The sequence below is a fragment of the Leptonychotes weddellii genome, chromosome 3, assembly GCF_054177405.1.
Source record: "Leptonychotes weddellii isolate Sample4059 chromosome 3, ASM5417740v2, whole genome shotgun sequence".
Lineage (NCBI taxonomy): Eukaryota > Metazoa > Chordata > Mammalia > Carnivora > Phocidae > Leptonychotes > Leptonychotes weddellii.
Genome location: NC_138371.1, coordinates 99,339,323 through 99,351,620, shown reverse-complemented (window position 1 = coordinate 99,351,620; position 12,298 = coordinate 99,339,323). Strand labels below are relative to the sequence as shown.

The window sequence follows — 12,298 nt, the reverse complement described above, 5'->3', positions numbered from 1 at the left end:
ACAGTCGGAATACAGGTTAGTCACTTCGAGGGCCTCCAACGCCAACGCGATTAATTTGTGTTTTATCCTGTGGGCGATGGGAGCGCAGAAGGGATTCAGTGAAAGATTCAGGTTTCTGATTCTGCCACTAGCTCTAGGGGTGAGGTGTCAACTCATCTCTCTGAGCTGTTTCCGCATCTGTTAACCTGGGAAAGTAGTACTTGCTGGGCCGACCTAGAATGGTGTTAGAAACTAAACAGAGAAGAGCTGTAAACCTTAGAAGGCCGATCTCGGGTGTGCGTGGGGGGGGGGGGCGTGGTGGTTTACTGTCAGTTGACAAGCCGACAATAATTTCTGAAGTCCTTGAGAAAAAAATTCTGCAATAAAGTCCTAAAATTAAGAGGCAGATGGCTTTTTGCCTGCAAACAACATGCCATGGACTCAAGAGTTGGTCCCAGCCTTTCCTTGCTCTGCTGCTCCGCGCCCGGCTCAAAGCCCACGCAGGAGACCCTCCCCTGGGTTTGCTTGGAAGTCTCCGGCGCCAAGGACTCCCGCAGGAGGTGGACACAGGCGCGCGTGCGTGTGCGCGGCGCACCGGGCCTAGAGTGGCGTCCGGGAGCTCGGAGCGGGGCTGGTACCGGGGCTGACCGGGGCTGGGAATCCCCGCACTGCCGAGCGGTGGGGGCAGCAGAGCGTGCGTGGGCGCAGCCAGCCACTGCGCAGGCGCGGGCACGCTCCCCTCGGCCTCCGTGCGGCGTTGCAGGCTGGGCGCGCGCGCCCGCGGCGGGTTCCGCTCGCGGCGGGTTCCGCTCCCGGCGGGCGGAGGGCTGCGCGCGCACGGGCGAGCCAGCCGTGACGTGCGCCGCGCTACGCCCGACGTCACGGGTCCGTGTGTAGTGGCGGCCCGGCTGCCCTCAGCGGCGGCGCTTGACGAAGGTGGTGCGGCCGCTGGGTGCGGCGTTCAGGGGTCGCGCGGCGTGCGGCGGCGACGAGGACCACGACCGGCAGGCCGGGCACCTCCAGCCGCGGAGTAGCCGCTCCCGCCCCTTCTCCGGCCTCTGGCGGCGCCCTGCCCACGGCTTCCTCCTTTCCTGCTCAGCTTCGCGCGGGCCTCGGGGCCGCGGCGGCGAGAAGTACCGAGGGGCGCCGAGAGGCCCCAGCCGGCCGCGGCGGTCCACGCGCCCTCCACCCGGCGCGGGCTCCATGTGAAGGAGGGATCCGGCCCGCGCCAGACTCCTCGCGCGCCCCTCCGGCCCCCGGGGGCCCGCGGCCTCCCCCGACCGGGGGGCGCGGTGACAGGCCGCGCGGGGGCGGAGGGGCGGGCTCGGAGGCGGTGGCAGCCCCTCCTCGGGCCTGCGGCTCCCTACGTCCCCGCGGAGCGGCCGGTACGTGCCTGTGTTTGTGTGGGGCGGGGGCCCCGGTGGGCCTGTGCGCAGCTCCCGAGGCTGGGATTTCGCTAGGTGCTTGTTCTGCGCCGGGTGGACAGATCTCGGGGTTCTCGCATCCTTTCCTGAACCCCAGGTCTGAGCGAGGTAGACTGCTGGGCTGTATAGCTGTCAGACACGTACTCTGCAGGGATTTTAGAAGGAAGATTGCAGTTGGTCCCTGGGAGAAGAAATGTTATATGCAGTAAGCGAAAAAGTGCTTGTCTTTGCACTGTCACACTGTGATAATCTATTGATTGGGGGGTTGATTTTTCCGTCTAGCTTTAGCTAGCACTTACGGTGCGGCGGGCAGTTGTCTTGCATTGTCTGCCTTCATCTTCTCAGCACAATGAGGTCGGTACGTGTCTCCCCATTTTACAGATGAAAAATTGAGTCTCGGAGAGATTAGGGAAATTGCCCAAGGTCATGCAGCTGGTAATCCGGGAAGCCTTGATTCTAATATGATGTCTTTTCTGTAGGACTGTATTTTTGAGTCTTGAAAAAATAAATAGGAAAATTAGAATAGTTGGAGAGTTTCTTCCTGGGAGTAAAATTCTAAACATCATTGGTAGATGTAGTTTTGTACCTAGCGTAGGCTGTTCGATGTGTTTTGCTGCAGCCTAGCCAAATCATTTTCTTGGCTTTTTTTCTTCTTTTTAAAAATTACTTTTAAAAGGTGGCGCAGGGCACCTTTACCCTTTTGCAGTAGGACAGAACAGAAAACAAATTTCACTTTTATTAAGAGAAGAAATGTAATAAAGACTAACACTATTAAAAAAGATGACACAAAAAAAGAAGAAATATAATTGGTAAAATGCATATTTCCTGAAAAGTTATAATTTTACTTGTGCAGTTTATTCTTGACACATACGGGGAACTCGCAGTTGGATTATTAGCTTGAGATTTCCTTATTGCAAAACTTGTTGCTGAATTATGTGGCAATGGCTGAACATACTTAGTAATTGGTGCAATCTTATGCAATATTTCTAAATTGTCAAAATTAGTGCGTAGAATATCGTAGAAAGTTACCTTTTAATGGTGTGATTTTTTTCCCTTTCATTTGTGTGTGGTGACTGGTAAGTGTTTATAAACTAAAATTTGTCATTTTAGCATTGGCCTGTATTATTTCTTTGATTATGATTAGTGAAAAAGAAAATATTTCTCTTTACAGAAGAAAATACTGATAGATTCCTTTGAGTAGTCGAGGCTTCACGTATAGTTGCAAATGTTTAAGAAATGTATTGATGCCCAATTACACTACTGTCTAATTTTCTCCAGTATATTATCAGGTTTAAGAAAATTTGTAGTTGAATGTTTTTGTATTGTCTTTAGAGAAAAGGTCAAATTATAGAGTTGACAAATGGTTGGTTCATAGATTGATTTGTTGTTTGGTTAAAATGTGAACTATGTTGATTCCTGTTGATTTATGTTGAGTGTGATCTCATAGAATGGGTATCTTGGCACGATCTCCATGTGTCTTTTTTGAGAGAAGTAGCTGTTAAAAGCTTATTTTTAAAAATTGGATTACATTATGGACTCAGTCTATTAATGGATCTTTCATTTTTAGTTCACCTTCCTGCTACCAAAGCGGTAAACTGTATTTAATAGATCTTGTATTAAAGTGAAGTCTTGTTAGGGTCATGACAGCTTTGGTTTTGGGTGGATCTTTTTTTTTCCCCTTGTAGAATTGGAGTTCTCTGGGCCCCTCAACACTCTCCCCCAACTTTTTTTATTATGAAACAATTTCAAGCGTATAGGAAATTGCTAATAGAGTGAACATCCTTATCATGATCCTCTAGATTCGGTATTTGTTGACATCTTGTTGTATTTGCTTTATCTGTAAATATGTGTGTATTATTTTTGGCTCAGCCATTTGAAACTAAGCTGTAAACATTATGACACTTATCCTAAATATGTCAGCATACATTTCCAAAGATGGACATTTCCTAACATAGCCAAAATACCATTATTGTTAATTTTTTTAGTTCATATTTTCTAATCAGTAATTGATAGTTTCTTAATTGATAATTCCTTAATGTAATCTAACATTCATATTTAAATCTCCGTATTTATACTGTTTGGTCTTTTATGGTTTTTTTACACCCAGCCACACCAAACCAAGATACAGGGTTTATTCACTGCGTTTGGTTAAGTCTCTTTGATCTCTTTGAATCTAGAACAGTTTTACCTCCCCCTTTTAAAATGAGGTTGCCTTTTTTTTTTTTTTTTAAAGAGATCAAGGCAGGGACGCCTGGGTGGCTCAGTCGGTTAAGCGTCTGCCTTCAGCTCAGGTCATGATCCCAGGGTCCTGGGATCGAGTCCCGCATCGGGCTCCCTGCTCCGTGGGGAGCCTACTTCTCCCTCTGCCTCTGCCTCTCTCTCTCTCTATCTCTCATGAATAAATAAATAAAAAATCTTTAAAAGAGATCAAGCCAGTTGTCTTATAAAATGAGTCACATTTTCTATTTATCTGATTTTTCCCCCCCTCATGGTGTCATTTAGTGTGTTCCTCTACTCCCCTGTATTAACTATAAACTAGCTTTAAAGGCTTGATTAATTTCAGATTAAATATTTTGGCAAGACTAACCCATAAGTGATACTGTGTAGTTCATATTGCTTCCCATCAGGTCATATACTGTCAAGTCCCATTATTTGTGATGCTGAGTTTGATCACTTGGTAATGGGGGTTAAGGTAAGGTATATTTTCCCCACTGCAATTAGCAATCTGTGGCATGATAAATTAGCACTGTAGTGCTAGCTGTTCTCCAGTAATCTGTCACTGAATAGTTGTAGCATATATTGCTGACCCTTGTTAGGCTAACTTTTGATAATTTCAGTGAAAATCGCAGGAATTGTAAAATATCCTATACAGCTATATTAGATTCTGATTTTGTGGGTTTTAAAATTTTGTAATTATGAATTCAAGGTATCTCCTGTTATGAATTAAAAAAAAAAAAAACCTGGCTTGTGAAAAATGGGAAAAACTCAATGCCTGTCTTTTCCTGGAATCTCACTGAAGGAGTGCGTTTAAGTTTTTCTTAGCCATTATTTGTTGACAGACAAATAACTAGAAATATAATAAAGGAAGAATGGATTTACTAAAAAACAATTTGAGAAAACTGTCTATTTTCTGGTATAATGCAAGGAGCACTGGATTGAGGGTCAGAAGATCTAAATTCTTTTTTTTTTTTTAAAGATTTATTTATTTATTTGACAGAGAGAGACACAGCGAGAGAGGGAACACAAGCGGGGGAGTGGGAGAGGGAGAAGCAGGCTTCCCGCGGAGCAGGGAGCCCGATGCGGGGCTCGATCCCAGGACCCTGGGATCATGACCTGAGCAGAAGGCAGATGCTTAACGACTGAGCCACCCGGGCGCCCCCAGAAGATCTAAATTCTAATTGTAATTCTACCACTATGTGAAGTTTAAGAATTAAAAATTTTAAATTAAAATTTTAACATCACTCAGTGTTCTCATTCCATAATGATCAAGTTAGTAAACATTTATGAATTTCTTTTTATTGAAATATAATTGACACACAGTATTCTATTAGTTTTAGGTCTATAGCATTGTTATTCAGTATTTTTATACATTACAGAATGATCCCCACAATTAGTCTAGATACCATTGCTCACCTTACAAATTTATTATAATATTATTGGCTATATTCTCTATGTGGTATATTGCATTCCTGTGACTTACTTATTTTATGAATACTATGATTTCTGATAATGAGGTATGTTGGCTACATTTAGAGGTGAACCTCATTTTAATTCAGGTAGAAATAAATATATGTAATATAAAATTGAATTTATTTCCCAGCTAATTAACTGACATTTAATAGGTTATTGATTTTTAAAAAAATTATTTTTAGGTTACTGTTTCAAAGAAGGTTTCATAATAGGGTTTACTTAAGTAACACATTCTCATTAAAAAATATGATTTAGGGGTGCCTGTGTGACTCAGTTGGTTAGGCGTCCAACTCTTGATTTCTTCTCTGGTTGTCTGCTTGGGATTCTCTCTCTCTCTCTCCCTCTTCCCCTTCCTTTCCCCTCCCCCACTGCTGGTGGGTGCTTGCAGGCATGAGTGCTCTCTCTTCTCTCTTTAAAATAAATAATCTTTTTAAAAAATAGGATTTAATTCATTAAACAGTTTACATGAAGTTTTTTCGCACATTTCTTTTGTAAGTCAGAATGAACTGTATATATTGAAATAAAGATTCTTTCCCCTTATTCTCCAGTGTTGTGTGAGGTATATAGCTCTCTGTCTGTACACATGTTTATAAGAAACGTGTCTGTATAGTTTTGTGCTTTTTGCCTTGTACATCCCTGGGATTTATTGGGAACATTGGTTGACTGCATTTTTTGTGATGTTAATTATGGATTGGCTTTGTAACGTATTTTGTATTGTTGTCTTTATTGTTACTTAACTCTCAGATTGTTGCTTAATTTTTTTGTTACACTTTGTCTTCCCAACTGACAGGATAGGATAGAATCTTTGGAGTCCTTCCTCTCACTTGCACGCAGCCTTTCTTACAAGTGCTCAAGAGTGTTTTGTTTGAGATTCATAGTACCATAAATTTTATAAGCACTGTGTGGTTTATAAACTTTGGGAGGTTTTTCTAAAGGTAATTTTTCCCATTTGTGCAGTTAGTCATTTGGAGTTTAATTAATAATGACTAATTAAAATAATAGTTTAAGATATGATTTTATCAGCATTCTATGGTAATTCCCAAATTAGGTCCCCTCATCACCACTACCTCAGAATGCTCCTCAAGCACACTGCACCTGCCTCTACCAGGGTACTCACCACATTGTGCTGTAATTATTTACGCATCCTCCACTAGGAAGTTAGCTCTTTCAAGGACAGAGGCAGTGTTTTGTTCATTTTGGTGCACCTAGGACAATGCCTGGAGCCAAATGTTTATTGAATAAATACAGAATTGACAGACAGAAGGGACCTCTTTTTATAGTGTCCTAAGATTCTTAAAAGATGGTGCCTACCAAATCACTGATCATTTACAAAATGTTTCTTCTTAATTTGCTGGTTGAGTTTTCTTTGTTCTCTTTTGTGGTATTGTTTATTTAGCAAATTTAAGCACTTTCTACATTATGGGCACTGATTTAAGTACTATGCTAAAGATACTCATTTAATCCCTGTTAACAACCAAATGAATTAGTTACTGTTATTATACTCCTATTACAGATTGGGGAACTGAAGCAGAGACAGTGAGTAATTTGCGCATGTTCACACTTCTTGTGCTTGGTGGAGGTGAAACTTGAATGCAGGCAGCCTAGCTCCACAATCTGTGCTCTTAACAATCGCACCATGTTGCCTCTCTGCTTTATCAGGGCAACCAGAAAATTACATTTGCTTTGCCAGAGTACTGTCATTACCCTTCGTGGAGTGCCTACTATGTGCCAGGATGGGGAGGGCACTTCAGAAGGCCTTGAAGAGGGGGCAGTACTAAACTGAGTTAACAAAATTAGTAAACTCTACAGATTAACTGACTGTGATTATAATGTTTATTGAAAAAAATTAAATACAGAAAAGGTAAAGAAGAAAACATTAATAATCAGTTAAGAGTATATACTTGGGAGTCAGACCTGAATGTGAGTCCCAGCTCTGTGGTTTAACCTTTCTATACCTCACTTATCTGTAAAATAGAGATAATAGTACTTAACTCATAGGTTTGTCATGAGGTTTACATGAGATAATATGTTTAGTATAGTGCCTTGCATATAAAAAGTGTTCAAAAAACATCAGCATTGTAAAAATCTCCCATAGTTCACTTAGGTTATATCTATTTTAATGTATATAGAAACCATTCTCTTTGATGTGATTAAGACTGGTGGTGTTTAGTTTAATTTTTTAAATATATAAGGGGAATTAAAAATGACACATTTTTACTTTAAATATTTTATTTAAAAAAATGGATATGTAAAGACGTCTGAGTTATGTGATCCATCTAGAATTGTATGACTATTCCCCTTAGTCTTTTACAGTTTTTTCACCTATGCCCACTTTCACAACAGTTTTTTTTTGAAACTAGCCTTTGAGTCTTTCTAAACACTCAACTTCATTTTCATAGAAACAAAAACTCTATTCACATTCACAATTTCATTGGTTTATACAATATTTAAACTATATAATTATAACAAACACATAAACATGTTTGATTCTTGGTAAATTGATGAGTGCAGAAATGTTCTGGTTTGGTAAAAAATGAGCTTAATTAATATCAAATGTTCAGCATTTTATCAGAAGACATTATAGAGAGGTAGATAGAGAGTGTTGGTTAATTTGCCAAATTGGTTAAGGAGGTTGGATAAGAGAAAATGTTGATTCCTTGCCTTCTATTTCTGAGTTTATGGATGTATGTATTATACAGATATTTAAACGAATAGGGAATGTAGATTGAAAGCTAATAGTCATAATATCTCAATTTTACCTCAGTTCTTTAAGGTTTTTTTTTTCTCCCCCAATCTGTGTCTTTGCTTTTTCTTTGTATTATGGTTCTTTGGCAGTGTGTATAGTTTTTCAGATTTTCATTCTCCATTCTTCATATTTGTCATCATCTCTCAATATTTTCATCTCTGTTATTTTACTTTGCATCCTAGGAGAGCTGCTTGTGTTTGACACAGTGTGGCTGCAAACCACATTCACAGTTCTGCTCTTTTGCCCTCCAGTGTGTACTAAAAAATATTTTTCATCTCATGAGTATTTTAATTCTGTAGTTGAATTTCTATTATCTTAGTAATCCTTGGTCTTTCCCATTTTTTTCCCCTCTCATCCTTGTTTTGCATCTAAAGGTCTTTCCTTTAACTTTCATTTATATTTCATAAGGGCATGTCTTCTGGCATTGAGGATATCCCACAATTTTCTACAAATTTCAGACTGTATCTTGGGAGGAAGAAGTAACATTTGAATGTCTTTTACATGCCAGAGGCTTTACACACACTAATTTTACAGTAACCATGGTAGACCATATTCTGATTTTACAGGCAAAGAAATTGAGGCTTAGAGGTGTTAAGAATCTTGTTCATAGTCACATAGTACAGTTGGGGATTGTGCATGGCTCTTCTATTTAGAGCAAGGGGTCCTTAGCTTTCTCTCTGCCTCCACATTATTTGTAGGAAGCATTCCCCTTGGAAGTATCTTCAGTGGAATCTCCTGGGGCTAGGGCCAGCATAGTTTTTGGAAAACACACTCAATACAGATATTATTCTTATCTCTCATTCTTTATAATTGCTAAATCAGAGAGGTCTAATAAGTATTTGGGCAACCTGAATGATTTCTTTGTTTGTGTTAGGCACAATTTTCAGTGGAATGAGAATAAACTGGTCCATTTTAAGTGAATGGTATGGGAAGTATGTTAATTTTTCTGGTATCTAGGAGAAATGATATGAGAGAGCTTAATGTACTTGGTCAGAGAATTGATGAAATTTCTTGAATGAACATGAGGAATTTCCAGTGTAATTTTTAAATTAAGTTTTAGACTATCATTCTGAATAGGCTATGAATAGTAACCCTCAAACTCAGGGGCTTAAAACAACAAAGATTTATTTTTTGCTCATGGTGTGTGTTCATTGAGGGTCAGTTGGCCTGCTTCTGTTCAACATTGTCATCCTTAGTTTGAATTCCACTTTGGATCCTTACTTTGGGACCTCACTTGGGAGCAGCCACTATCTGGAACATAACTGGTTGCCATAGGTAAAGGAAAAATACACTCTAGTGTGTGTTTTTCCTTTATATTGTGCTTCCTGAGAAGGAAAAATCTTTTTCTTTATCCTTCTAGGTTCTTTGATAAATTGTCATAAGACTGATAAACTGAATTGAATTACATATGTACGGGAGCCCCATAAGAATATGAGACCCACAGGTAGTCAGGCAGTTGAGGCTTATATGCTGTCCTGAGCAGAGGAGAAGGGGTAGGGGTCTGGGACCTCAAAGTGGGGGAGGAAGACAACAATTTATGGGAGGATGGGAAGAGCCAATGTTTGGTAAACATGTTTGCCATGCTTTGTGGAGACATTGGGACAGAGAGGAATTTGATCTCCAGGTCCTGCTAGTTCTCTTGCAATTACCATGCTGCCCCATATTCTTTGTAGTTATCTCTGGTGATAGTTTAGATAGACCAGACCCTCTATCTAAATTCTTTTAGGCAGTTAAGGGGAGGTAAAAAGCTCTTCCTGAATCTTTTGGGCCTTGATTGACTTCAGTTCAAACTAATCCACATGCCAAAGTGGCATATTTGAAGGGGGCATGTTCTGAACCCCTTCACAATTAACACTTTGACACCTCTTGTCACCAGAAATGTGTATGTGGGAGGGGTTTCCACACCTTAAACAATTCTGTAATATCCAGCCAAAGATATTGTCAGATCCCACAGATTAAGACTGCCCTCCGTTCAGACCTGGTGGCAAGGCTAGGTAGTTGCCTATGCTTCAGACCAATGGGCTGTAAATCAGAGGTTCCCATCTTTGGGATTTTTTGGGTTCAATTACTTTGCTACAGCAACTCACAGAATTCTGGAAAATACTAGATTACTGGTTTATTATAAAAGGATATAACCCAGAAACAAGCAGATGGAAGAGATGCATAGGGCAATGTTTGGGAAAAGGAGGGAGCCATGGAGCTTTCATCCTTACTTCCAGTGTGCCACTCTTCCAACACCTCTGGGTGTCTACCAACCTGGAAGTTCTCTAAACCCCATCCTCTTTGGTTTTTAATGTAGGCTTCTTACCTAGGCATGTTGATTAAATCAGTTGGCCATTGGTAGTTGAGCTTAATCTCCGGCCCCTTTCCCCTCCCTAAAAGCCATGGGAAGGAGCTCAAAGTTCCAATCCTCTAATCACATGGTTCCCCTTGGCAACCAGCTTTCATCACTAGGCGCTTTTCAAAAGTCATCTCATTAATATAAACTGAGATGTGGCTTAAAGCTATTCGTTATGAATAACAAAAGACACCTACATTATTCTAGTTACACCTGTAATGAGCATATCATAAAGTGAACTTGTTGAATCACTATATTGTTCACCTGAAATTAAGGTAACATTGCATGTCAACTATACTTCAATTAAAAAAAAAAAAGACCTGGTTTTTCTGAGCTCTTTGCCAGAAATGGGGACAAAGACCAGATACATATTTTTTATTATAAATTACAATCTCACACCAGGACAGAAGGAAAATACAATGTGTGAAAGCATACTCTGGCTTTTTAAAGCTTTTACCTCGGAGAAACGTTCACCACTTCCACCCACATGTATTGGCCAGAGGAAGTCTTATGGCTGTACCTGAGTTGAACAGGGTGAGAAAGTTCAATATTTCCAAATACCCAGAAGGAGAACATCAAGTATTTGTGAACAGCCCTACCACAGAAACAGCACTGTGGAAAACTGTTCAAAAATTATCTTTGGAAATTATTAATAGGAGCCAGTGGGTAAAGTATGACTTGATTTTTTTTTTATAAGTCTTTGGGAACAGATCTACAGGTTAAAATGAAGTCAGTTTGTAATTGTTTCTATGCTGTTATTTAATAATTGCTAAATGTTCTCAAGTCATACTGTATTTTAGATTTGATCTAAAGATGCTTAATTATTATTTGGTAAGTTTGTGATTAATTAAGTTTGACTGACTTGACTGCATTTTAATGGTATTTGTGGAGGGTTTTTTTTTTTTTTTAAGATTTATTTATTTTAGAGCACGTGCGGGAGGGGGTGTGGAGGGGCAGAGGGAGAGAGAGAGAATCTCAAGCAGACTCTGAGCTGAGTACGGAGCCTGACGTGGGGTTTGATCCCAGGATCCTGAGATCACCACCTGAGCCTAAATCAAGAGTGGGGCGGCTAATCGACTAAGCCACCCAGGCGCCACTCCCCTTTTATGAAGTAGGCCTCGTGCCTAGCGTGGAGCCCAACTTGGGGCTTGAACTCATGACCCTAAGTTCAAGATCTGAGCTGAGATCAAGAGTCAGATGCTTAGCTGACTGAGCCACCCAGGCACCCCTGTGGAGTTTTAATACAAAATATTTTGGTTTTTTATTTTAATACAATAAGGAAATGAGACTAATGGCCTCTGATTTAATTTAAGGAGAGATTAACATCATGATATATGTGATGGCTTTAATGTATTTTTAAATCAGTTTAGACATTTAAAAATAGCCTGTGGACTCCTTTTTAAAATTAATAATAGGGGAGGGGGGAAAGATGACGGAGGAGTAGGGGACCCTATTTCAACTGATCCCCGGAATTGAGCTGGATAACTACCAGACAACTCTGAGCACCCACAAAACCAGCCTGAGATGTAAGAAGATCTGGATCTCTACAAACAGAATATCGCAGGCGGTTGGTTTTGAGGTACGAAGCGGAGAGCCGTGATCCTGCGGGCAGCTATCGGAGGATAAACGGAGGCGGGAGGGTGCCTGGATGTGGGGATCCTACACCACCGGTGAGTGACAGCCTCGCGCGCTGCGGATGGGGTACAGACTCACAGACCGGTAGTGTTGGGAAAGAACTTTAGGGCAGCCCCCGGGGTGGAAAACCAGACCGGCGGGGTCGCACGCACACGAACTGCAGGCCCCCTGGACAGAAACCGGAGCGACGGTCGCGCCCACACGAACTGCAGCCTCTGAGACAGAAACCCAGTGCACCGGGGTTGCGCCGGTGAACTGCAACCCCCGGGGGTGGAAACCCCAAGCGGCAGAGTCACGTGTGCACAGATTGGGAGTGGCTGGCGGTTTGAGAAGCACAAGGGGCAGAGACGTGCCCCTACCTGGAGGCAGGACTGGGAGCGCTGCGGAGGGGCGCACAACCCAGGACGCTTCAGTTTATAGCAGCACGGACAGAAACGGAGACAGTGTGGCCTGGAGAGCTCACTGAAGAACAGAGTGCGGTCTCTC

The 12,298-nt window shown here is 41.6% G+C and overlaps 1 protein-coding gene across 4 annotated transcripts in view; it reads left to right on the top strand.

Annotated features, from left to right (window-relative positions):
- Window positions 1-840: 840 nt before the first annotated feature.
- MAP3K2 (mitogen-activated protein kinase kinase kinase 2) overlaps window positions 841-12,298 on the top strand; it is an 89,322-nt gene continuing 77,864 nt past the window's right edge. For 2 of the 4 annotated variants that reach the window (XM_081814649.1, XM_081814648.1), the window contains exon 1: window positions 841-1,364. The gene's annotated coding sequence lies outside the window, so the exon portion shown is untranslated. The other 2 variants (XM_081814646.1, XM_081814650.1) reach the window with 2 other exon arrangements.